The sequence below is a fragment of the Cervus elaphus genome, chromosome 15 (assembly GCF_910594005.1).
Source record: "Cervus elaphus chromosome 15, mCerEla1.1, whole genome shotgun sequence".
Lineage (NCBI taxonomy): Eukaryota > Metazoa > Chordata > Mammalia > Artiodactyla > Cervidae > Cervus > Cervus elaphus.
In genome coordinates, this window is record NC_057829.1 from 82,213,812 (window position 1) to 82,239,417 (window position 25,606).

A 25,606-nucleotide genomic window follows, 5' to 3' on the forward strand; every position below is an offset into this window, starting at 1 on the left:
AGAAAAGACCGATTGTATCAACCAGTGACTCCACCCATATGTCCCCCTCCTTGGAACCCTCACACCCTGGGGAGGAGGGAAAACTAATTAACATTTCTGTAGGTTATGAAGTCCTTCCTTTGTGTATGGGCCCAGCAAAATTACGCATAAACATTGGCTGACAAACTTGGGCTTTCATCCTGCCTCCAAAAGAAGACTTTCGGACATTGCTGCCCTTTTTCTGTCTGTGAACCATGTTTACTACTGAAACTTTAGGGAAAGAGTTAGGGAAAGAAGAAAAAACATTATGTAAAAGGTTACTAACACTATGTTGAAACATTACCATGACAAAGGACTTCTTGGCTGGTTTGACGGTGGAATGGCATCACCTCCTCCTCCTTGAATCATCCTCGATAAACAAATTGGGCCTGAACAATGGGATGTTTAGAAACTTGCTGTCAGCATCAAAGAACTTGAAACTTGGACTAGACATTTCGCAGAGACCAGTAGTGGTCATAGTAACTATTTCTTGCGCTATAATCAGTCATATTTTATACAGGCCTGTGTCCCACTTACAATTTAATCTGTAACTTGTATTAATTGCCAATTTTGTGTTACTCCTGTTCCTTTCAATCATAGTACCTACAACTGGAAACAAATCAAATTTCATTTACATGATAATGACTCTCTGAATGTACAATTACTGCAAAAGAAAATCTTTGAAACTTTTTCTAAATGTCTGCCCTCTTCCACTAATTTGGAAACTTTAGCTGAACAAATTATCCGGGCTAGACCCACAAGGATGGTTTCAAAGTATTACTCACAGCGTCGGGTCCAGAACTGTAACTTTGGTGATTGTCTTGATAATTGTATTTGCTGTTTATCGTTGCCTTTGTGTAAGGTTGGTTAATACTAACCAAACTCATTTGGTCAAGACCTTTCTTTTTTACAAATATAATAAAATAGGGGGAATTGTCAGGAAACATTAAAAAAAAAAAGCACTAATTGTGTGCAGTTTAGTGTGACGGAAGAACATAATATATTTGTACTGCCTCCTGGACCCTGTTTCACAAAGACAATTTAGGGTACATAAGAAAACAATCAGGTATTGTTCTAACCACCGTGGCATTTGCAAATTATTTTTCCTCAATCAAAGGGCATTTTGAATAATTTTGTTGGCATTTCAAATCCCTAGTAAAAGTAGGAAAGCATATGGGGAAGAGCAATGGACTGGATTTGGATTCCAGTTTTTATATACCTTCTTAGAGACTTTGTGTATATAGATTGTTTAGACTCTCTAGGTAAGTTTCATTTTCTTCTTTCAATTACTTAGGATTTTTATGTAATTCTTTTCTGGAACCTATCAAAATAGAATTTTTCTTCTTTAATCTACTGATATAATAAGTTACATTAATAGATTTCCTAATGTTTAACCAATGTAGGATATTAAGTCATCATAAAATTCTATAATAAACCCGAATTGGTCACTGTGCTTTTAAAATATTTTTTTAGATTCAATTTGTTAATATATTATGTAAGGTTTTGTAATTTATATTGCTAGTAATATAGGTCAGTAATTTCTTTGTACTTTAAAAAGTTATACTTTGAATCAGGTTTATGTCTACTTCCCAAATGATTTGGAAAGGTTCTTCCTCTTCTTTTGTGCACGTGTGCTAAGTCATTTCAGTCACGTCTGACTCTCTGTGACCTTATGGACTGTAGCCTGCCAGACTCCTCTGTCTGTGGGGATTCTCCAGGCAAGAACACTGAAGTGGGTTGCCATGCCCTCCTCCAAGGTATCTTCCTGACCCACGGATCAGACCAGTGGCTCCTGCATTGCAGGCAGATTCTTTAGCCCTGAGCCACTGGGGAAGCCCCTGTGAGTCATGATTCAAACATCACAGGATTAGCTGTTCTCTGAAGGACAGATACACTTTATGGGCAAAACCATCTGGGCCTGGTTCCTACTGCAGTGGTGGATATTTCACAATCCCTGCTCCCCCAATTCTTCTATCTTTTCTTGAGTGTATTTTGGTAATTTACAACTAACAGCCACCGATTTCATCTTGATATTCAAATTTATTGGCACAGATAGTTATTTTCATTGATTGTTTTAATTGCCCCTTATTTTGTCTCATTTCTGATATTTATTACTTTCCTACTTTCTTTTTTCTCCTTTCTTTTAAAAGAATTAATTAATTTTAAAATTGAAATATATTTAACTTGGGCTTCCCAGGTAAAGAATCTGCTTGCCAACACGGGACATGCAGGAGATGCAGGTTTGATCCCCGGGTTGGGAAGATCCCCTGGAGAAGGAAATGGCAACCCACTCCAGTATTCTGGCCTGGGAAAATTCCATGGACAGAGAAACCTGGCAGGTTATAGTCCATGGGGTTGCAGAGAGTCAGACACGACTGAGCGACTAAGCAGTATAATTGACCTAGAAGATTATGTTAGTTTCAGGTGTACAACATAATGATTTGGTATTTGTATATATTGTGAGATGATCACCACAGAAAGTCCAGTTAGCATCCTTCATTGTAAATATCCCCCCAGGTTTCTTGAATTGTTCTGCTTGCTAGGAATTTGTCTTCATCATTTCAAAGGAATTATTCTTGATTTTCCTTATAACTTGCTTAGATTTTTAAACAGGAAATAAATTTAACTTTTGGGTTAATTATATATTTGGTACACCAAATGGAGGTTATTCCAGAAAGGTCATTTGTTACTTTGTCTACAGCCCCCACCTTGACCCTTCTAAGTAGAGTTTAGAAGAGTCAGGACAGGGAATTAGGCACAGGAAAATGAACACCAACTGGACTGGGAAGCCACGTGGAGGATGGGATTTGTGACTTTATTATTGCATAACATAGGTTCTACAGCTGATTTGTTGGGGAGAGACAGTGCTTAGCCGCTTGAAGGCAGTGTGTAGTAGTTAAGGTTGAAACTTTGGACAGACCTGTGTTTAAATCCTGGCTCTGTCACTTACAAATGGTGTGACTTTGGGCCAGCCCCTTGGCTCTTGGGTCCTTATTTGCTTGTTTGTTGAGGGAAGATCAGATAAAATATGTGAAATCTTTTAGCTCAGTGCCTGGCACATAGTTAACCTTAATGGGTGGTAATAGGAGTGGTAATTCTTATTGGTCTAGTATCTTTTCAGATCATAGTCTCAATTTCTTATTCCCAAAAGGTAAGGCTCTATCCCTTGGAAGTGAACTCAGCAGGCAGATCTAGAAACACTTTCCTTCTCTTGGTATGAGCCATTTCTCTATTGTCTTCTGGAGTAGGAGACAGGCTTAGATGACCAGATGTGGTCTCTGCATCTTCCAGTTAGCTCATCATGTTAGGCTACCTTTGTTAGATAACCTTGCTTCTGCACCTTGAACGCAACAGTAATACCTGGGTAACAAAGCTGTAATGACTTTATACTAATAGCTGGTATATTCAGGGAACTCAAATCCCGCATTCCAACTGACCCCAGAGCAAATACTACATAAACCCAACAATTAATAGCCAAAATATAAACTATAATCACACAAAACAATACAAAAATGCAGGCACTTGAAAGCTGAAACTCCCTATTGTAAATCTTGGATCAATGAGAAATCAAATGTGTGATTACACAATGGAAGGAAAAAAATTGTATGACCATTTCATGTTAAAAAGCAGATTGATGACATTAAATTGTATCATATTAAGAAAAGAGAAAAAGCCCATGTATTTGGTGTCAGAAGTCCTGTGAGTAAAAACATCTCAGAATAGATATTCATTGAATGCCAACCATGTGCTCAGCACTTTGCCAGGGGTCCCTGCCCTCCAGGAGGGTCTGGGCTCAGAGCAATAAAAGACAGGCAGTCAGGCAATGGCAGGTCACAGCAGCTCAGCGAGCTACGAGCAGCAACAGGAAGGCGACAGTCACCACTTGATTTATGCACCAGCTCCAGGAGGGCAGTCCAGAAACATTCTTAATTAAATATGATCTGTCCTTATTAGTCAGCTTTTCTCTCTCAAAGTTTTGAAGAATGCCTAATCATAATTTGCTTTATAATCTTGCAGCAGGAGATGCCAGTAGGCAAAATAATACTTCAGACGTTGTAAGATGGTAGGGTTTGAGATGCTGCTGTCTAGATGTTTCATGTCCAGACTAGCACTTTAGGCATCTCTCATTATTTCTCAACTTTCAAATGTGTTTTGCTAAATATGCCACTCTTTTCCCTCATTACCCTGCAATATCATTTTTCTCTTTTACCAAGGGTGATATATAGTTTCAGAATGCAAAACACATGGCACCCACTAGGATATGATCCAGTTCAGGAAGCCCTTAGTCATCTCTAGTTGGGTACCAGTCACTCACTCTGACACGTGCAGGGAGGCTTTCACAGGTGTGTTTACAGTAGATGTTGACAATGAGCTAGGTAAAAAGATAAAGATAACAAGATAACACACAAAGGGTTGTAGGAGTCTAGAGTAGTACCTGGATGCATGTCTAGGCTGTAGGACTGCATCATATAGAGTATATTCCACTGTATTATATATAGATAGATAGATAGGTAGATAGATAGACAGTTGTTCAGTCAATCAGTCATATCTGACTCTTTGCGACCCCATGGACTGCAGCTTGCCAGGCCTTCCTGTCCATCATCAACTCCCAGAGTTTACTCAAACTCGTGTCCATTGAGTCGGTGATGCCATCCAACCATCTCATCCTCTGTCGTCCCCTTCTCCTCCTGTCTTCAATCTTTCCCTGCATCAGGATCTTTTCCAGTGAGTCAGTTCTTTGCATCAGGTGGCCAAAGTATTGGAGTTTCAGCTCATCATCAGTCCTTCCAATGAATATTCAGGACTGATTTCCTTTAGGATGGACTGGTTGGATCTCCTCGCAGTCCAAGGGACCTCTCAAGAGTCTTCTCCAACACCAGAGTTCAAAAGCATCAATTTTTTTGGCACTCAGCTTTCTTTATAGTCCAACTCTCACATCCATACATGACTACTAGAAAAACCATAGCTTTGACTAGATGCACCTTTGTTGGCAAAATGTTGTATAGTTTCTGCTATACAACAAAGCAAATCAGCCACACGTCCACATTTATTACCTCGTTTTTGGATTCCCTTCTCATTTGGGTCACCACAGAGTGTTGAGTAGAATTCCCTGTCTCTTCTCATTAGTTATGGACTTTGTACATGGCAGTGTATATGTCAGCCCCAATCTCCCAATCCATCCTGCCCCGTGTATCCCCTCTTGGTGCCCTTATGTCTGTTCTCTATGTCTGTGTCTCTGTTTCTGCTTTGCAAAGCAAATGGCCTTGTGTCTTCTGATCTTGTCACTCCTCAGGAGTGGCAAGTCCATTCATTCTAGGGCAGGTATTTGTCTACTAGACCGATATTTCACTTGCTTTCCTTCTTCCTGGCTCTGGCAGATTGTCTCTCTCAAAGGCAACATTCAAATATCTGTTCAGATTTCACAGTTCAATTCTGAATGTTTCGGGAGCCTTGACATTCCCTATCCTTATTTACTGCTCTGAAATAATTGGATGCACCATTTGCTACTGAACTTAACCTCTTTTAATTTGCTGTTGATTCCCTATCTATCAGTAAGTAAGACTGCTGTTTGAGAAGCCACATTGAATAACAGAATGCCCTTCAGCTTCTGACATGCCAGACTTCCATCGATGTGACTGAATTGTCTAAGAGCAGCCGTAGGTTTCCCGGATTTGGGGATGTGAGATTTTTCTAATATTATATTTATAAGTGTAAACTGAAAAGGCCTTGGATTTTCTTTCTCAACAGTATGTTTGGAGAGGGTGCTTTCCTTGGTAGGAGAGCAACTTGGTAAACTTATTGGGTAAGGCTAGAGCTTGTTTGGAATGAAATCTTTATGATGTTGTCAGCAGAAGATTGTGATCTGAGCTTGCAGGAACAATGCCTGGTGTGAGGTCTACAGGCCACATCCTGATGTAGGACAGGTAAACATAATTATCCCCAAAGTACATGTTCTTAGCATGCACCTGAAGAGATAAAACTCACATCCAGTCATTTCTCTAGATTATTCTTTTTTAAAAAATTGTTTATTTATTTGCTTTATTTTGGCTGCACTGGATCTCTGTTTCTGTGCACGGGCTTTCTCTGGTTGTGGTGAGCGGGGGCTACTCTTTGTTGCAGCGCGAGGGCTTCTCATTGTGGTGGTTTGTCTTGTTGCAGAGTGTGGGCTCTAGGCCTGCGGGCTGCAGAAGTTGCAGCACACAGGCTCAGTAGTTGTGGCCCATTGGCTCAGTTGCCCCGAGGCATGTGGAATCTTTCCAGACCAGGGATTGAACCTGTGTCCCCTGCATGGACAGGTGGATTCCCATCCACTGGACCACCAGGGAAGTCCCTAGATTATTCTTGCTAAAAAGCAATTCTCTATTTTCTATGATAGGAATCTCTCAGAGAAGATGGAAACTGAAAATGAGGAGGGAAGGGAAGGTGAGAGGTAGTGGATAGGAGGGGAAGGGGCTCCTTAATTGACGCTCCGAGGAATCTCTGCCAATGGCTCTCAGACAAGTCCTTGGAGAATTGGGCTTTAATGAATAAGAATGAGGATTGGGTTTCCCTGGTACATGGGTGACTGGAGACATAATTTTTTCATATATATTCCCAATCACTGAGTGCTTATTGTGTGCAAGGTACTAATTAAATTTTGATTAAAAAGTTGTGAATCTCCAATTTCCAGGAATTTACAAGATAGAGAGTGTAAATGAGAGACCCAGAAGACTTATTTTCTAAGATCTCATTGAATTTGCTTGTTTTTTTTGCTAAACGTTTCATTTCCTTACTTCAGATGATAGCTGCTTTTAGTTCAGAGCTAGGTTTGGCTGATTGCAGGAAATAATGGCAGGGACAAAGCCTGGGAAGTCATTTATTCTAAATTTAAGACTGAGGTGAACCATTCCAATGAAGTCTGGATTCGTATCTCCTGTGAGCCAGTGGACAGTCTTCAGATTCCCTTGAATTCATAATGATAGTGATGTTCACAGAGCTCTTCTGATGTGCCAAGCATTTTGCTAAGTACTGATGTGGGTTATATCATTTAATCCCACAACAGCTTTAGGTGGAAGTGCAATTTGTGGACACATCTTATGTATAGGGAAACTGAGGTTCATGAGTCAGAAGTAACAGGGTCAGACTTCAGTCTAGGAAGTCTGATTTCACAGGCGGCACACTCGAAGGTCTTGCTGGACAAATAAGTGGATCTTGTCCACTGCCTTGTTGTCTATTGAATTATCTGAATGATCTCATTGTACAAGCTCACGAGTGAGCAATAGCATGTTATTCTGGAATGTTAGAAACTATGGCTGTACAAGGGGAGCCAGCTCTTATTTAAGGAAACAGACTTGTTAAGAGCGAAGCTGGGTCATTCCCCAGCTTCACTCTTGCTGCAGTGCGGCAGTGCTTGCACTTGGTCATGCCTCTCCTAGAGCAATAAAACATAAAGAGACGCATGGGACTAAACAGGACTGTGTGCAGGCGCAGTGCAGGCGGGGCAAGTTCCGGACCCAAAAGATACAAAGAGACCAAAAGGTAGGAGCATAGAGAAAAACAGAGTGTTGGGAGCAAACGCAGTGTACTGAGCATGCCCCCTGCACACAATATCAGCTAAGCGGCAGGCAAAACATCTAAACCACACCTCTGGCCCAACCCCTGGACACATCCCTACCCTCACCCCACACAGGGAACAAGCTTGCTCCCCCCTGGGGGGCAGGGAGCAAAGAAAGGAACCTGTTGTTTGTTCTTGCTCCCTTGCTGTTGCCGCAGGAGCCCCAATAAAGGCTTGCTTCGGAAAAACAATTGAAGCTGAGGCTAGTGTGTGTGAGTGCTAAATTGCTTCAGTTGTGCATGACTCTTGGCAACCCTATGGACTGTAGCCCATCAGGCTCCTCTGTCCTTGGGATTCTCCAAGAATATTGGAGTGGGTTGCCATTCCCTTCTCCAGGGGATCTTCCCAACCCAGGGATTGAACCTGAGTCTCTTATGTCCCCTGCATTAGCAGACAGGTTCTTTACCACTGAGGCACTGGGGAAGGACAAATAAAATATAACACTTCTCAAAAATCTGCAGGACTGGTGGGAAGAGTCATTTAGGATCATCCAAGTGAGAATAAAATAATTGAGGAGTCAAAGTGTTTTCAGGCAAAGATTCTGCTGGGCTAGATGGAACAAGTAGATGCAAATTCTCCAAATGGCTCAGAGATATATTGGTCATGATTCAGGGTTAACCATTTGGCTTAACCTTTTGCTTGGGGACTCAGCTGGAAGCAGAATGTCTAACAGGTGCTTTACTGGTCTGGATGGAGGCTGTCCTCCCCAAGGCCAGAGTGAGAAACAGTAGGTTGTTCTTTATATCCTAGTGCCGAGGAGAGATGAGATGGTGAAACGACAGTGGTGGCAACCTTGAGAACAAGATGTGAAACTTTGGTGTCCTTGAGGGTAGTTTTTGAGTTCTGATAAGTAAGTAGTTCTTTCTCAACCTTTTCAGTGATGTCAGAAAGGTCAAAGTTGAGAGCAATTTGAGAGTCAAAGCAAAAATGTCAGTCACTTTTGTCTTGTTTTAAAACAAACATGTCAAGAGTTCGCTAGTGATATGCAGAGCAAGAACGGCCAAGATAACTTGGGTTCAAGGATAGTATTAGTCATATACAGAGGATGAGATGGTTGGATGGCTTCATCGACTCAATGGACATGAATTTGAGCAAACTCTGGGAGATGGTGAAGGACAGGGAAGCCTGGAGTGCTGCAGTGTGTGGGGTGGCAAAGAGTCAGACACAACTGAGTGACTGAACAACAAGTTCATACATTGTGCTCTGGGATGCTTGAGGACTGTCTCTGCTTCAGGTCCAGCTCTTTGGTGTGGACCTAAACTGAAGGGGGACCCTCAGGAGTGTGCACGCACCATGGTACTAGGAAGAAGAGATTTAGGTGGGAGGAGTGAAAGAAGTTCAAGTAAAATTCTGACAAATTACCTCTCTTTTGTGAGTCATTCTTGTTCATTATTCTTTTAGTCTCTTTGATCTAATGCTGCTGGGTTAGTAGGGCCTGAGGACTGAGAGACAAGCAGAGATGTCCACATTGTCTGCTAGCCCTGGCCTGACATTGAAGGCATTACTCTGACGTTGGTGCATTGCTCACCTAGGACCTGGGGAATGAGGTCAGATGCGAACATGATGCTGCAGCCCTCGTTGGTGATAAAAAATGAGAAAGTGTCAGCGTGTCTCTTGTACACATTCCCCAAGAAGCTATGGACAATGAGCTGGGACCCAGAATGGAGCTGGAAGGACTCAAGGCAACAGGAACCTACCACTTCTTTCCAAAAGAAACAACTAACTGTTCTGAGAGATACACATGGTGAACATAATTGACACAGACGAAGTAGAATGGCTTTATTCTTATTTTGCATCTCTTCTCTCTTACAGAAGAGATCCTCAAAAACAATGGTAGAATACATATTGATAAAAAGGGAACTAGAGTTAAGAGCCTGAATTTCTCTAAATGATCTCAAGTATCTTGAGGGAAAGAAAATATTTTCCAGGGGATCTGCCGGTGGGAATACCCAACCACTGGGAGTGGATTTGAGAAACTGCAGTGTTAGAGGTTGGAACCCTACAAAAGTAGTTTTGATTTTTGAAAAGGAAATGACTTTTCAAAAAGGGATGACTTTTCTCCCCATAAATTATAGAATGGTGAGCTTAACAGTTGAAACCAGACAAGATACCACAATAAATTATTAAGGGAATTACTTGTGACCACTTAAAACTGAACATGATCAATAGAGTTAGTGTGGATTTACTAAGAATAAATCAAATCTGATCTTATTTCCTTTTTTCTAAGTTACTAGACTCAGCTGTCAATTACCTAGTTAGAGTTTAGCAAGGCATCTGACAGGGACATAATAATCATCAGATAGAACAGAATATTGTGTCAGGGATTTGTATAATGAGATGATTTCATAACAGAATCACTACTCAAAGGATATTGATTAATTGACTTGGTCTCCCTGTAGAAGGTGTCTAGTGGTGGGCTACAGGGCATTGTGTAACATTTAAAAATGCTGTACTTGGCATTTTCATTTCAAAGCCTAAATGCTAGAATGGACAAATAGCAAAAGAAGGGAACATAATTTGAGAAAAAGAATGATTTTGGAAAGATCAGATAAGTTAAGCTATGGACCAAGACCAAAGTATTTCTTTCCCTATTTTATGTGTAGAGTAGGTTGTGGAAACAAATAAGCCTAGAATATTATAATGTCACATACACAACAGATGTTTATTTCTTGTTCACATAACAGTCTGAGATAGATGTCTGTGGTTAGCTGATGACAGGCTCCTTCCATCTTGTGGCTTCTTCCATCCCTGAAGGTCTCATTAACATCCTCCTCTAGATGTGCCTTCAGGAGAAGGGGAAGAGTATGTTTTTTTTAACTTTATTTTTATTATGGAATATTTCAAACATACAAAAAAGGAGGGAGATACTAAAGTTTATCCCCAATACTCATCACTCAGCTTCAACAATAATGGATTTAGGGCCACACTTGTTTCTCTGGTCCAGATTTTGGGGACAAGTTTACTCCATAGATGGTGTTTTGACTGTTGATGATTATGCAAAGGTTTGTATGTGGTGATGTTCTGTCTTTTCTTGCTCATTTGTTAGCCAGAATTCCTCTAAAAAAAAGAAATATTTTTCATTAATGATTTGGTTATTCTGATGTCACACTTGTTTCTTAAACACCTTGTGTTCATAATATATTGGCTACAACTAAGTCACGTGACAACATCTAGCTGCAAGGGAGCCTGAGAAGTGTAACCTAGCTGTGTGCCTGGGAAATAGAGGAAATGGATTGTGGCCAACAGCTAGCAGTCTCTCCTGCAATTACAGAAACAAAGTAGGTCCATACATGCAGCTGCTCCATTTAGAATGAGAGGGACATGGCTTAGCAGCAACAAGAATGGAAAAGACTCAAAGGAGGTGGTTGACCATAACCTCTATGAGGGACTGCTGAGCTATAGCTGCCAAAAGAGCTAATAAAATCCTGGGTGCACCAATAGCAGGTCTACGACACTTGGGAGTTGTTGAGAAACCACACAGATGCTGAGAAGGCAGTCAAGACTGTTGGCAGAGTTGGCAATATTTAATCCAAAGATTTAGATGGGACTTGAGAGGATTCTGAAGGGCTGTTTTCCAGAAAAGGGATTAGGCTAGATCTGAGTGGACCTAGGGGTAAAGAGGACGTACTGGGGAAGAATTACAAGGAAGCAGATTACAGTTGAATACAGGACCACGGTCTCTTGTTTGCTATGATTTATTTTAGGAGTTAGGTCAGAACGAACTGCCTTGGAAAGACTGTGTCTTCTTGATTGCTGGAGGGTGTGAGTAGAGATTTGGGCACCACTTGGTAGAGATGGGGGTGGGGGCTCAAGAGTGGATGTGTGACTGTGCTCGTGTCTAGAGAGAGTGAAGGTCAGATGAGCTATGGGAAGTCTCGCGTGTGTTAACTGAGTGGAACTGCATGTCCAGAAAAGGGTATGCAGTCCATGGACAAAAGTATATATTTAATCATTCCATTTGAGGTGACTTTTTTTTCTTAAAAATTTTTTGTTTAACTTTCGAGTGAACTTTTTGCTTAAAGAAAAATGTAGAGGGGCTCAAAATGGACTTGATAGCCATTTATTTCTGTGTTACCTCAAGGGTCATTTACTTGTTCATTCCTACTCTATTGGAGCACACCTTGTTCTCGGATTAGGGAACAAAGATAGGTAACAGGTGGGACTCATTCTTCAAGGTTTTAGTTGGAGAGAGAGAGGCTGATGTGCCCAGGAGTAAAGGTGCTTCTCTGTGGAGGGGAGTGAGGAGGAAGGATGAGCTAGGTGGGCCGGGAAGTGTGGAGAGGTCTGGCAAGTGTCCGGGGTTTCCCTAGGAATCGTACAAGGGAGATGCCCTAACTAAGCCTTGAAGGCTCTGTAGGATTTAATCAGGGCAGGGGAAGGACATCCCCTGGGGGTCCCTTCTCTGGGGACCACCTGAGGGAAGGGAGTGACAGAGTGAGTGGGGCATTTTTAGGACCTGGTGGTCCAGGAGCGTGAGTGGGACAAGCCCTGGTGAGACTGGAGGGCTGGCAGGGATGAGGACTGAGGGAACCGTGCTGAACACTGGGGCTTCTTTTGGCCGCTCTGCGCAACTTGCAGGATCTTCTTTCCTGGACCAGGAGTTGAACCTGTCCCCGCAGTGGAAGCGTGGAGTCCTAACCACTGGATCACTATAGAATCCCCAGACTGGGGCTTCTTCATGAAGACTTTTTACTTGATCCCTTAGACGAAGGAACCCCTTAGGTGGACCCTGAACTGGGAGTCGCACCCTGATCCTGGGTCCAGCTCTGCAGATATCAACCTTCTGACTGCACAAAGCCCACTTCCTGTGCTTGGCCTGCATCTGTGGCATGGAAAGAATGAGTTAGGAGAAATATGGTGGCTGGTTTGGAGTCAGATGGCCGGCGTTCATATCCTGCCTCCTACTCATATTAGTTGTTATTTAACCTGTGTGCCACTTAAGTGGTAAAAGGGGAATAATAATGGTACCAACGCCAGAGCAGTTTATTGTGAGAATTAAATGAGAAAAGCCTTGTAAGGTGGTTACTTTGTACACTGCTGGGACTTCATTGAGTATTCATGCTCAACACCCGGTAGCTGTTCTTTAGACCAAGTAATTAATGTTAATAGCTACCATTTCCGACCACACGACAGCGTGGGGTGGCAGTTTCCAGTTGGTGTGGAGGAGTCTCGCATTCTTGGACACACGAAGGGGCTGCCCAGTGGGAAGCAGGTGGGCAGAGTATGGCACCTCCCTCTGCTGGTATTAGAGCAACTCCCCCTTTACCTGTTTTAAATATTAGGCCCCTGGTGGCTCAGGTGGTAAAGAAACTGCCTGCAATGCAGGAGACCTGGGTTTGATCCCTGGGTTGGGACGATCCCCTGGAGAAGGGAATGGCTACCCACTCCAGTATTCTTGCCTGGGAAACCCATGGACAGAGGAGCCTGGTGGGCTACCGTTCATGGGGTCACAAAATGTTGGACATGATTGAGTGACTAACACTTTGACTGTCTTTTTCAGCATTTATGTGAAAAGTCAGTTGCCAACATACCTTAGGACACCATTGTACTAGATGACATCTAGGTTTCCTCATGGCTATAAAATTGTATGATTTAAAATTAAAAGAGGATATGTTATCTTTGGCTCCTCAGTTCAGTTCCGTCACTCAGTCGTGTCTGACTCTTTGGGACCCCATGGACACCAGGCTTCTCTGTCCATCACCAACTTCTGGAGCTTGCTCAAATTCATGTCCATTGAGTCGGTGATGCCATCCAACCATCTCATTCTCTGTCATCCCCTTCTCCTCCCGCCTTCAATCTTTCCCAGCATCAGGGTTTTTTCAAGTGAGTCAGTTCTTCGCATCAGGTGGCCAAAGTATTGGAGTTTCAGCTTCAACATCAGTCCTTCCACTGAGCACTCAGAACTGATTTCCTTTAGGATGGACTGGTTGGATCTCCTTGCAGCCCAGGGGACTCTCAAGAGTCTTCTCCAACACCACAGTTCAAAAGCATCAATTCTTCAGCGCTCAGCTTTCTTTATAGTTCAACTCTCACATCCATACATGACTACTGGAAAAACCATAGCCTTGACTAGACAGACCTTTGTTGGCAAAGTAATGTCTCTGCTTTTCAATATGTTGTCTAGGTTGGTCATAACTTTCTTTCCAAGGAGCAAGAGTCTTTTGATTTAATGGCTGCAGTCAACATCTGCCGTGATTTTGGAGCCCAAGAAAATAAAGTCTGTCACTTCCACTGTTTCCCCATCTATTTGCCATGAAGTGATGGGACCAGATGCCATGATCTTAGTTTTCTGAATGGAAAGGGAATGCTTCTACCCAAATGAATGCATCCCTAGTGTGGAATTTTCAGACTCAGACTTGGGTAGGGGGTGTTTTGGGGACAGAAAAATTTCAACTCATCAGCTGTCACTGCCTCAGCTGGGATTTGTCCTTTTTTTCCACCAAGGGTCCCATGTGTGCAGAGGGTGTGTGTGTCCAGGCCTCAGTGTTTAATGTATGAAGAAACTCTGAGCCCCACTCTGTCTGATTGTTAACCGAGTTCTTACTGAGGAAGAAAATGTCAACTAAGGGACTGTCCAGGAGAGCACAACCTCCCCCAGGAGACCCCAGCCTTTAGCCTGATGATAATTATGGTTGTTATCTATGTCCATGCCCTTCTTTCTGAAGCTGATCCTGGGCCAAGGACTCAGGCAGAAGCAGTTCATGTAGGTGTGCTCCTGGGAGCAGAAGACTTGCTGCCTTTGTACTTGCATTGCTTTGCTGGGAATGTACTGGTTAATTCAGCTTCCTCGAGTAAGAACCAGCAGTCTCCTGGGCCTCAGCTTTCCCATCTGCAGAAAGGATCGATGAGCTGCAGAGTCTCTTCAAGGATTGCACTTCTGCTTCTAATACTACCTTCTGAGCAGGAAACACACAATGTACTAAGGAAATTTTCTAGAAGGAGGAGAAGCCAGTTAAATTGTAATCGAATGACAGATCCAATAATAACCATGACCTATTGGTTACCTGGCACTATGCTAGGCGTTTTAAATAGAGCATTTCTGTTTTAAATAACAGGCTTAAGATGGGAGCCTGCTCAGTCATGTCTGACTCTTTGTGTCCCCATGGACTGTAGCCTGCCAGGCTCCTCTGTTCATGAGATTTCCCAGGCAAGAATACTGGAGTAGGTAGCCATTCCCTTCTCCAGGGGATCTTCCTGACCCAGGGATTGTTCATCAGGTGATGGAGAGTTTATTTCTACTTTTTGACAATTTTTTAAAAAAAATGCACAGGGTTTATTTTCCTTTCTCATAAAAGAACAAAAGGCAGCCATCCAAGGCTTGCTATATTGGTGATTCCACAATATAAACAATCTCCAAGCTCCTCTCTTTCAGCTTTTTGGCTATCCTGAGTAATGCTCCTACAAACATTCATATACAAGTCTTTGTGTGGGTAGATACTTTTGAGTGGAATTGCTGGGTCATGTGGTATCGTTTATGTTTACAAATGGCACTTCTGATTCTTCTAAAAATCCTGTGAAGCAGAAATTTTTATTCCCATTTTACTGATGCTAAAACTGAGGCTGGAGGTGGTTAAGCATCTTTTCAATGTAACACAATTAGCAAGTGGCTGAGCCTGGATCTGAACCCAAGTGAGTGAGTGAAAGTTGTGTCCAACTCTTTGTGACCTCGTGGACTGTAGCCTGCCAAGCTCCTCTGTCTATGGAATTCTCCAGGCAAGAATACTGGAGTGGGTAGCCGTTCCTTTCTCCAGGGGATCTTCCCAACTCAAGAATCGAACCCAGGTCTCCCGTATTGCAGGCAGATTCTTCACCAGCTGAGCTACCAGGGAAGTCTTCCCAATTCCAAAGCCTGGGGTTCTTTCCACTGTGCTCTGCGGTCAAGGCTTAGCTCTGCTGCTGGTTTGCATGCATTGATGCAGGAAGGCCACCATGAGCTTGTGAAATCAGCTTCCTCCACGTGTCTCTCACCTCCTTCAGGTCACAGGACTATTTCTGATAGTAAGTCCATGGTGTAAAGTCCACTGTGAATGGGACTTACATGGAATTCTCTCTCTACAGCAACGATGAGGTATTTAAAACACGACTGGACCACCACCTAAAGGGTAGACATTTTCCTTACGAATATCCAAGTTGTAAGTCACCCATTGCCAACTGTCACCTGCATTTTCATCCCCCATTAGTTCTGGTCCAGCAAGTCCCATGCCCTGAACATAGCAACAAACTCCTGTTTCCTCTGCTCCACTGCTGCCGCCGGATTGTTGCTACAACAACGCACACCTCTGACAGCTCTTGGCAGCTTTGTGGGCTTCTTGTTGAGTTATTCTGATTTTCAGGTCTGGAGAGCATGCAGCAGGTGGTATGACCTACACTGACTCTTCTAATAGTGTGTCTAGGAGTTGCTGAACAGAGGTTTCAGCCACAGGACAAAGCTATGCACTATGTGTGGGGCAGTTTCAGAGGTGAAGGTATTTAACTGCACTGATTCCCCCCCGCCCCGAATGTTGCTATGTGTAAACAAGTGATTTTGCTGAAAGCACTTCAAAAATAAACTCATAACCATACTTTACATTTATTTATTGTAGCAGCCCTCTCTAAGGAGCCAGCTGCTTTGCTAATATTTAGGACCATTAATTCTATGGGCTGAGTCAGGGAGCAGACAGGATTATTAGGCAGCCATATTTTCACTATGAAATTTATATGAGATAAGGAAAATTTGCATAAGCCTTCCCAACACAATCATTTTAGTATTTTGATGCATTTCCTTCCAATCTTTTTTTCTTTTTCTTTATGCACAGGGTTGAAATCAAATCTAGTTCTAGGCATGTTCTGTGCTGAGCTGTTATATCTGACTCTGTGACCCCATGGGTTGTAGTCTGCCAGGTTCTTCTGTCCATGGCATTTCCCAGGCAAGAATACTGGAGCAGGTTGCCATTTACTTCTCCAGGGAATCTTCCCGACCCAGAGACTGAACCCATGCCTCTTTGTCTCCTGCATTGGCAGGCAGATTCTTTACCACTGCACCAACTGCCTGGTTCTAGGCATACTGTGTACACAATTTTATATCAACCTATGACTTATTATAATTGTACAATATTATGTGTATTATAATTTTCAAATTATTACATTATTTTTATCACCATTTTAAAAGGTGCCAACACATGATCAGATAATAAGGTTGTTTATTATTTGCTTACATCAGACGTTTAGATTACTCTTGTGCATTGCAGTTATTTCCTTAGGAGGAATTCCCAAAGGTGGAATTTAGAGGGATCTCTACTATCTGTTGTCAAATTGTGTTCCAAGAACAAGTGAGTTTGTTTTCACTTCTCTGGGCAGGATGGGAGTGCTGGTTTCAGCATATCTTCACCAAGTTTGCCTGTCTGGTGTTGGAAGGTTCAAGTGTTGGGTGTGATGTTGGGCTCAAAGAGAAGATAAAGACTGCCTCTCATCTCTGGGGAGGATGTCCTGGGAAGGCAGAAGACTCGTCTTAAGCAGGGGGAAATTGGGATATGTATATTATAAAAAGCAATTTGTATCAATTACGCTAGAGGAAAGACTAAGTACTTTCTGTTCTCCCTGTAGAAAGTGATAGACATCATTGTCTCATGGCAACGTGAACAAAGATTATGTGGCCAGCAATGTTGGAAAGTAGGATTGTAGACAGATGACAGGCAGTTAGTTAATAAAAAGTGTGGTTTTATAAATTGGTTGTAGATGGTTTCCAGGTCTTACTTTTTAATTTTTTATTAAAATTTATTTTTAAATTTGTCATTTCTTTTCTCATCCTAATTATCCAGTTTGCACTGAAATTTGTGTTTGTATTTTTAAATTGTGGTAAAAAAAAAACACATGACATGAACTCTACCCCTTAACAAATTTTTAAGTTATAGTACTGTATTGTTGGAGGTTTCCCAGGTGGTGCAGTGGTAAAGAATCTGCCTGCAACACAGGAGACGCAAGAGACACAGGTTTGATCCCTGGGTTGGGAAGATCCCCTGGAGTAGGAAATGGCACCCTGCTCCAGTATTCTTGACTGAAAAATTCCAAGGACAGAGGAGCCTGGTTGGCTACAGTCCATGGGGTCACAAAGAGTAGGACACGACTGAGCACACACTGTATTTTTAACTATACTCAAATTATTGTACAATGTATTGGCAATTATGGCCTTCCCTAGTAGCTCAGCTGCTAAAGGAGCTGCCTGCAATGCGGGAGACCTGAGTTCAATCCCTGGATTTGGAAGATCCCCTGGAGGAGTGGATGGCAACCCACTCCAGTATTTTTGCCAGGGAAATCCCATGGACAGAGGAGCCTGGTGGGCTACAGACCATGGGGTCGCAAAGGCTCGGCCATGACTGAGTGAATAAGCAAGACACAGCACATTGGCATTTATAAAATTATGTCTGTTGAAGAAGGTTCCCCAAATTGTATACATGCAAGGCTTACAAACCTCAATCCATTCTTGTCCTCGGACTTTCCAAAGTGGCATTTTAAAGCTACATATTAAAAAGAAACTTTTTATTTTCTCTTCTTTTTTTTTAAGAACAGTTTTATTGAGATATAGTTTATATACTATATGTTCACTCTTTTTTTTAAAACAAAGATATATTTAAAAAAATTATTTATTTGTTTATTTATTTTTGGCTGCGCAGGGTCTTCTCTTCGGGGCACTGGCTTCTCATTGAGTGGCTTCTCTTATTGTGGAGCACCGGCTCTAGGGCTCGTTGGCTTCAATAGTTTTAGTGCAGGGTCTGAGTGGTTGTAGCCCAGGGGCTTAGTTGTACCAAGGTGCCAGGAGCCAGCACACGAGATCCTACCCATGACAAGGTCATGAGGGAGAAAACCTGACGGGCAAGGCGGATCAGGTTTTCAAGGATTCCGAAAAGGCTAGCTCACGAGATCCCACCCATGACAAGGTCATGGGGAGAAAGCCTGATGGGCAAGGTGGATCAGGTTTTCAGGGATTCTGAAAAGCTGCCCCAAAGCTGCCCCCGGCGCTCACCTTAAAGATGGTATCTGTTCTTCTGATGCTTGCTTTAATAAACTACTCCCTAATTTCTGTGACACAGGCAGAAGGCCTTCCCCCATCTCTTCCCAAATAAGAATCAATTTAGAACTTTAATCAATAAGTTTCCCAGGTGGTGGTATTTTATGAGATTATCCAGCATGAAAGGAGTGTTTTAATTTAAACTCTTTTGTTGGTAGTTTGTTAGCCAAATGCATTTATGCCCTTGGTACTAATATGCATGATTGCTTATAATATTTTAATCATAAAATAAAATTAAGAATCTGATATAAAAGCCCTGATAGACATAGAGCATTTTTGAGGGGTGAAGGAGTTTTATTAGAAAATATAAGAAAAACTTATTATAAAAGTGGTTATTGGGTTAACGTTTGCTTGCTGTGTTTTTGCTTTTAGTGTGCTAAGGCTGTGCTGTGGAAACCACTGTTAATATAGTTAAAGATCTAGAGAAATAAGAACTTAGCCCTAGTGTGGTAACAATGAGATGGTTGTTAGTTGTCAGCCAAGAGTGCTAGGCAGAAGCTGCCTCACCAAAGTCGCAGAATCAGTGTGGGGTAAACTTTTTAGATAAACGCAACTGACAACTTCTGCAGAAGGATTAATTTTTGTGTTAACAAGGTTATACTTCCACTCTGTACTTTTGCCCTATGAGACTGCTACCTTTCAGTTAAGGTCACCATAGAAACAGAAAATAGGTTTACATTCACCTGACCTGCATAAAATGTTAATAGGCCCCAAGGCCAGAAGATAATGTACAAGACCCTCATAAACAAAGAAGTATGCAGAAAACACCCTGGTTTTGTGAAGGACAAGCTGACGTAATATTAAACTATCTTCCCTTTAGAAATGTACTAACTTAGGGTATAAAAGCTATGGTAAAAAATAAAGCATTGCCAGACTCTGCCAGACTCTCTGCACCCCCGTCTGGTCATTCTCTCTCTCTCCCTCACAGACTGGGCCCTATCAAGGCTGGTCTCACGTGTCTTCTATCTCTCGCAGACGCCATTCATCCTGAGGGTACCCTCTGGATCCTGCCGAGGCTGGACCCCGGCACCAAGGGGTGTGGAATCTTCCCACACCAGGGATTGAACCTGTGTCCCCTGCATTGGCAGGTAGATTCTTAACCACCCATCACCAGGGAAGTCCCTATATGTTCACTCTTTAAAAATATGCAATTCAATGGTTTTCGGTATATTCACAAAGTTGTTCAACTATCATAAGACAATCTTCAGAACATCTTCATTACCTTCCCAAAGAAATCTTATACCTAGTGATAGTCACTGCCCACTTCCCTCTCCCCTGGGAACCACTACTGTAATTTCTGTCTCCATGAATCCTCCTACTTTGGACATTTCATGTAAGTGGAACCATATAACATGTGGTCATTTGTGACTGGCTTCTTTCACTTATGACGTCTTCAAGGGTGATCATGTCATAGCCTGTATCGGTACTTCATTTATTTTTTTATTACTGAATAAGATTGCATTGTATAGATACACCCCATTTTGTTCACCCATAAATCAGTTAGTGGGAATTTGGGTTGTTTCCACCTTCTGACTATTACAAATAACATTGGTATGAATATTTATGAGCAGCTCTTAGTGTGGATATGTTTTCATTTCTTTTGAGTCGATATCTCAGAGTGGAATTGATGATTATATGGTTACTGTATAGTTAATATTTTGAGGAATATCCTGTCAGGCTATCACGGCTAACGCCATGACAGGCAGCCTAGATTAGGAGTAGGCCTGGTTTAACATAATTATCAGGCCTCCTGGAGCCAGCCAATCAACATATGCCTAGCAAGAAAAAGGGAACCTATCAGGGGAAAGCTGAAAGCCCCACGTTGGTCCAACGAAAATTACCTTGCAACTGTGTAACCAATCTGCTTGCGCCAACTACCTACTGTGTAACCAGTCCGCTTGCGCAAACCACCTGCTGCTTTTTTTGACCTAATAAATACCCGAGAGAACTGGGGCTTGGGGCCTTTTTGTCCTCACACCCTTGGTGAGGGCGGGAGGCCCTGGCTCGAGTCAGTAATAAATTCCCCTATTGCAAGTTGCATTGTTTCGAGGAGTCTTCTTTCCCGACCGGGGACTCGGACTACGGGCAGAACAATCCAGATTATTTTCCAAAGCGGCTTTACCAATTTATAAACTCACCATTACTTGTTAATGTCTATCTTTTTGGATTTAGCTATCTCAGTGGGTATGAAGTAGTATCTCCCTCCACACTTAATTGATGTTTAATATGTACACTTACATCTATTCAATGTTAATGTCATTAACACACAGAAGGGCTTCCATTACACTGAGCCATTACACTGAGATTATAGGGATATGAACACATCCATTCATAAGTGGGTCTGGATACATATGAGTTTAACATGTAAACTAATTTAAACTCGTGTTTAAGCCCTCTTTGAACTCTTGGCTCAATTTCTTAAAACCCAAACTACATTTTTGGCTTTAAAAATCCAGACAATATGTAAACCCTTCTTTACATTTCACTGCAAGACAGTCTTTTTGAGTAGGGACTATTCCATCCACCCTCACCCAAATTTTCCAGCCCAGTACATCTTCTTTGCATTAGTACCACTTTCATAAGAGTGTTGTAAGGATTAAATGAGACTATGTATGTCAAACACATAACATAGTAAGTCTTCAACAAATATCAACAACAACAACAAACACGATAAGAACAGGTAGGGTGTGCTGATTGTGAGGAGAGAAGTCTCACTTCAGGTCAATTCCTAGTCTTTTGTACCCAGATTTTATTTTATTTCAACTATGTTGAAATAGGAAGCATTTCCATAAACTTCCTCCCATGACTGGTTTGTTTTGTTGGTTGGGGTCTAAAATCATCTTAGTGATGTGAGCCCTTAATTTCCCTGATTAACTAAGTCCCCCAGAGCTGGAAAGCCCGCAGCCATAATACCCCCACTTGTCCCCGGCATTCTAGTCACCCTCTAGCCATTTCCTGAGCTGGAAGAATTATTGGGCTTATCATGGGGAGTATATTTTGCAGCCTGTGAGGGAACACTGCCTACATCCTCTGAGTCTTTTGTTATCTGAAGACTGTCAGCTATGTTGTTCAATAAAATGAACCTTCCCGCCAAACTTTCCTGGAAAGGCAGTTCGCCAAACATCACCTTTAATAACCCTCAGGCTATAAAAATCCAACAATACCTGTGTCGAAACCTGTTACAGAGAAGACAAACTGAAAACTCAGTTGATAACTCTTTTGAAAGTGCATGCACATACTCCTATTCAACAGAAATCCTGGTTTCACCTTTCAAATGTATCTCCAAATTAAACTTGTAAATGCTTTAAACCTGGTCGTTATTTGTTGATTACATTCCACGGACAGAGCCCTGTGCTGGCTTTACTGAGAGGGTTAGAGATATGCCGCTTGCATAAAAACGATGAAATCTTGTGATCATCTTGTGATCTTGGCCTGCAGAAAATCACATGTGAGAAATAACAGCAAGGCAGAAAAACAGAAATGGAGGCAATTCATATCTTTACCCCATCTCTTGAGAAATGTCAAAGGGCAGAGAAGAGTCTTGATGTGCAGTGAAACATCTTAAAAATCCTCTGTAGAGATCTCTGTCATGTACAATTTTTCTCTTCTGCCAGATGGTGGCTCCTGAAAGCCTTCTCTGTCTTGTCCAGGCCTCTCCTGGAAATCAAGTGCATGCATCGCTTCCCTTGTCCCACCATGGCAGTCCTAAGAATGTCTTCTCTCCCCTCTGTGTCCTGTCCCTCCTGTTCACTTCCCCTGTCCCTGGTCCTTCTCACAGATTGTTGTTCGGTTGCTAAGTCATGTCTGACTCTTTGTGGCCACATGGACTGCAGCATGCCAGGCTCCCCTGTCCTTCACCGTCTCCCAGAGTTTACTCAAATTCATGTCTATTGAGTCAGTGATGCTATTTAACCACTCATCCTCTGCTGCCTCCTCTTCTCCATTTGCCTTCAATCTTTCCCAGCATCAGTGTATTTTCAGAGTTGGCTCTTCACATCAGGTGGCCAAAGAACTGGAGCTTTAGCAATAGTCCTTTCAGTGAATATTCAGGATTGATTTCCTTTAGGATTGACTGGTTTGATTTCCTTGCTGTCCAAAGGACTCTCAAGACTCTTCTCGAGCACCACAGTTTGAAAGCATCAATTCTTTGGCTCTCAGTCTTCTTTATGGACCAACTCTCACATCTATATATGACTGCTGGAAAAACCATCCATAGCTTTAATTATATGGACCTTTGTTGCCTGATGTCTCTGCTTTTTAATATGCTATCTAGGTTTGTCATAGCTTTCCTTCCAAGGAGCAAGCGTCTTTTAATTTCATGGCTGCAGTCACCATCTGCAGTGATTTTGGAGCCCAAGAAAATAAAATGTCACTACTTTCACTTTTCCCCTTCTATTTGCCATGAAGTGATGGGCCTAGATACTATGATCTTAGTTTTTTGAATGTTGAGTTTTAAGCCAGCTTTTTCACTCTCCTCTTTCACTTTCATCAAGAGGCTTTCAGTTCCTCTTTGCTTTCTGCCATTAGAGTGTTATCATCTGCATATCTGAGGTTGTTGATATTTCTCCTGGCAATCTTGATTCCAGCTTGTGCTTCATCCAGCCCTGCACTTTGCATGATGTACTTCGATTTAACTTTGCATATAAGTGAAATAAGTAGGGTGATAATACACACCCTTGTACTGCTTTCCCAATTTTGAACAAGCCTGTTGTTCCATGTCTGATTCTAACTGCTGCTTCTTGACCCGCAAACAGTTTCTCAGGAGACAGGTTCTTATAGATGCTGGTCTCCAAGTATGATCCCAAGGGACCATGCTTCTAGTAGTATGCCCTGTATGGCCCCTTCTCAAATCAGAGCTCACTCTGCTTATAATCAACAGTAATGTTGCTGATTGCTCTGAGGCTGGGTCAGAGAAAGCCTTGCAGCTTCTGCCTTGTCTTCATGAAAAATCTTATTTTGAGGGAAACCAGCTGTAGAGGTTAAACAACGTCCCTTAAAAACTCATGTCCACCCAGAAATTACTTGGAAATACTGTCTTCACAGATATGATTTGTTATGGGTATCTAGATGACATCATGCTCGATTTAGTTAGAAAGTGAAAGTGAAGTCACTCAGTCGTGTCTGACTCTTTGTGACCCCATGGACTGTAGCCTACCAGGATCCTCAGTCCATGGGATTTTCCAGGCAAGAATACTGGAGTGGGTTGCCATTTCCTTCTCCAGGGGATCTTCCTGACCCAGCGATTGAACCTGGGTCTCCCGCATTGTAGGCAGACGCTTTACTGTCTGAGCTACCAGGGATTTAGTTAGACTGGGTCCTAAATCCACTGGTACCCTTGTAAGAGGACAGGACACAGAGAGACAAACACAGAGAAGGCCACGTGGAGTTAGAGGCGAGACTGGAGTGATGCAGCTCGAGGCCAAGGGACCTGAGGATTGCTCACAGCCCCTGAGAGCTGAAAGATCCCATCCTTCATTTACTTCTGTTTGTTTCAAAAGTACCTGGTGTTTGACAGAGATGTTTTGCAGCTATGCTTTGAGAGCCATGCAGTGGTCCACTGCCCCGATTGGGCTCAGACTTGACCACAGGAATGTACCTGCACAGATGAGACCTGGACTTGTCTGGAAGTTTTCTTTGCTTCCTTGCTATGCTAAGCTCTCTGCCCAAGGCAAGGGTCTGTACTCTGCTAGGCACAATTCCACGTGCAAAGAAGCACGGAAGACTATGCATGCTCCCGCTGCCTCTGGAAACCTCTGCTCCTTTCCTAGAGCCCTGATGTCACTTCTTCTCCTACCCCTTAATATTCCCACCTTCCCTTTCCTTCGGGGAGAAGGTGTTTTTAGAGCAGGAACCGTCCCTTCTCCAGGCTTGATCAATGAATAAAGTTTCTGCTCTGCTATGCCAACGTGATGTTGCTCAACTGGCATTTGCAACTCAGGGCAAAGGACTCAGTGAGGGGTCCCCACCCTGTTGGGGATTATCAACACCACAAGTTATAGAGAGGCAAGGAAGTCTTCTCTTAAAGAACCTCCAGAATGACATTCTGTTGCTTAAGCCACACTGTCTGTGGCAATTTATTACAGCAGCTCTGTGAAACGAAGGTGATATGGAGCAAACGGCCTGCTGCCCAAAATGCATAGAAGCCTATGCTCTGCCACCTGCTTTTGAGAAACGGAAAAGCTTCAATGAGACAAGGAGACAGGAGGCACGGCTCAAATCTGTGTCCCCAGTAGAAAGAGGAGGGGGATATTTCATAAGAGTTGGGGTTTGGAGGCTGCGAATCAAGGAGAAACATGGCTGTTTACAAAGTTTAAGGCAAGCGATGGGTTCTTACACACAGGTGCAAGCACGTGGCTTGTTTCTTCCTGGGTTGCGCGTGCCCATTTGCCCAGAGCTGGTATGAAACTCCCGGTGGAAATCCGAGCTGTGACTTCAGAAGGCCGCCCCACCTGCAAGCAAGTCTCTTCTGCACAGACTCTGATCAGCTGTCTTGGCTCCAGCCGGTTTCGGCCACTTCTGTCCTGTTACAAACGAAGTTGATTTCCACAAGCTGCCTCCCCATCTGTCCTCCTGGAAGACAAGGTCCAGAGTTGGTTAGTCACCAATTTCTTTAACCCTCTGGGGCATAGTTTAAGGACACCAGCAGTACCCCAAAATGTTCTGGAGAGGCCCAGGCAGGCTGGGTGCAGAGACACACGTGCGGGTCTGGATGGCCGCCAGCGGTAGGCATGAGGCCGTCATCTGAACATCTGTCCCTGTGGACCCTTCTTCAGCTGACCCCAGCCAGGATCTGAGTGCACCTGGAATGGTGCTGGAGAAGACTGTTGAGAGTCTTGGACTGCAAGGAGATCCAACCAATCAGTACTCAAGGAAATCAACCCTGAATGTTCATGGGAAGGACTGAAGCTGAAGCTCCAATACTCTGGCCACCTGATGCGAAGAGTTGACTC

The 25,606-nt window shown here is 42.8% G+C and overlaps 1 long non-coding RNA gene across 1 annotated transcript; it reads left to right on the top strand.

Moving 5' to 3' along the window:
* LOC122709284 lies at positions 1-25,606 on the top strand. Its single transcript, XR_006345461.1, has 3 exons — positions 1-98; positions 1,175-1,179; positions 25,569-25,606. It is a non-coding gene; the product is annotated as an uncharacterized LOC122709284 (long non-coding RNA).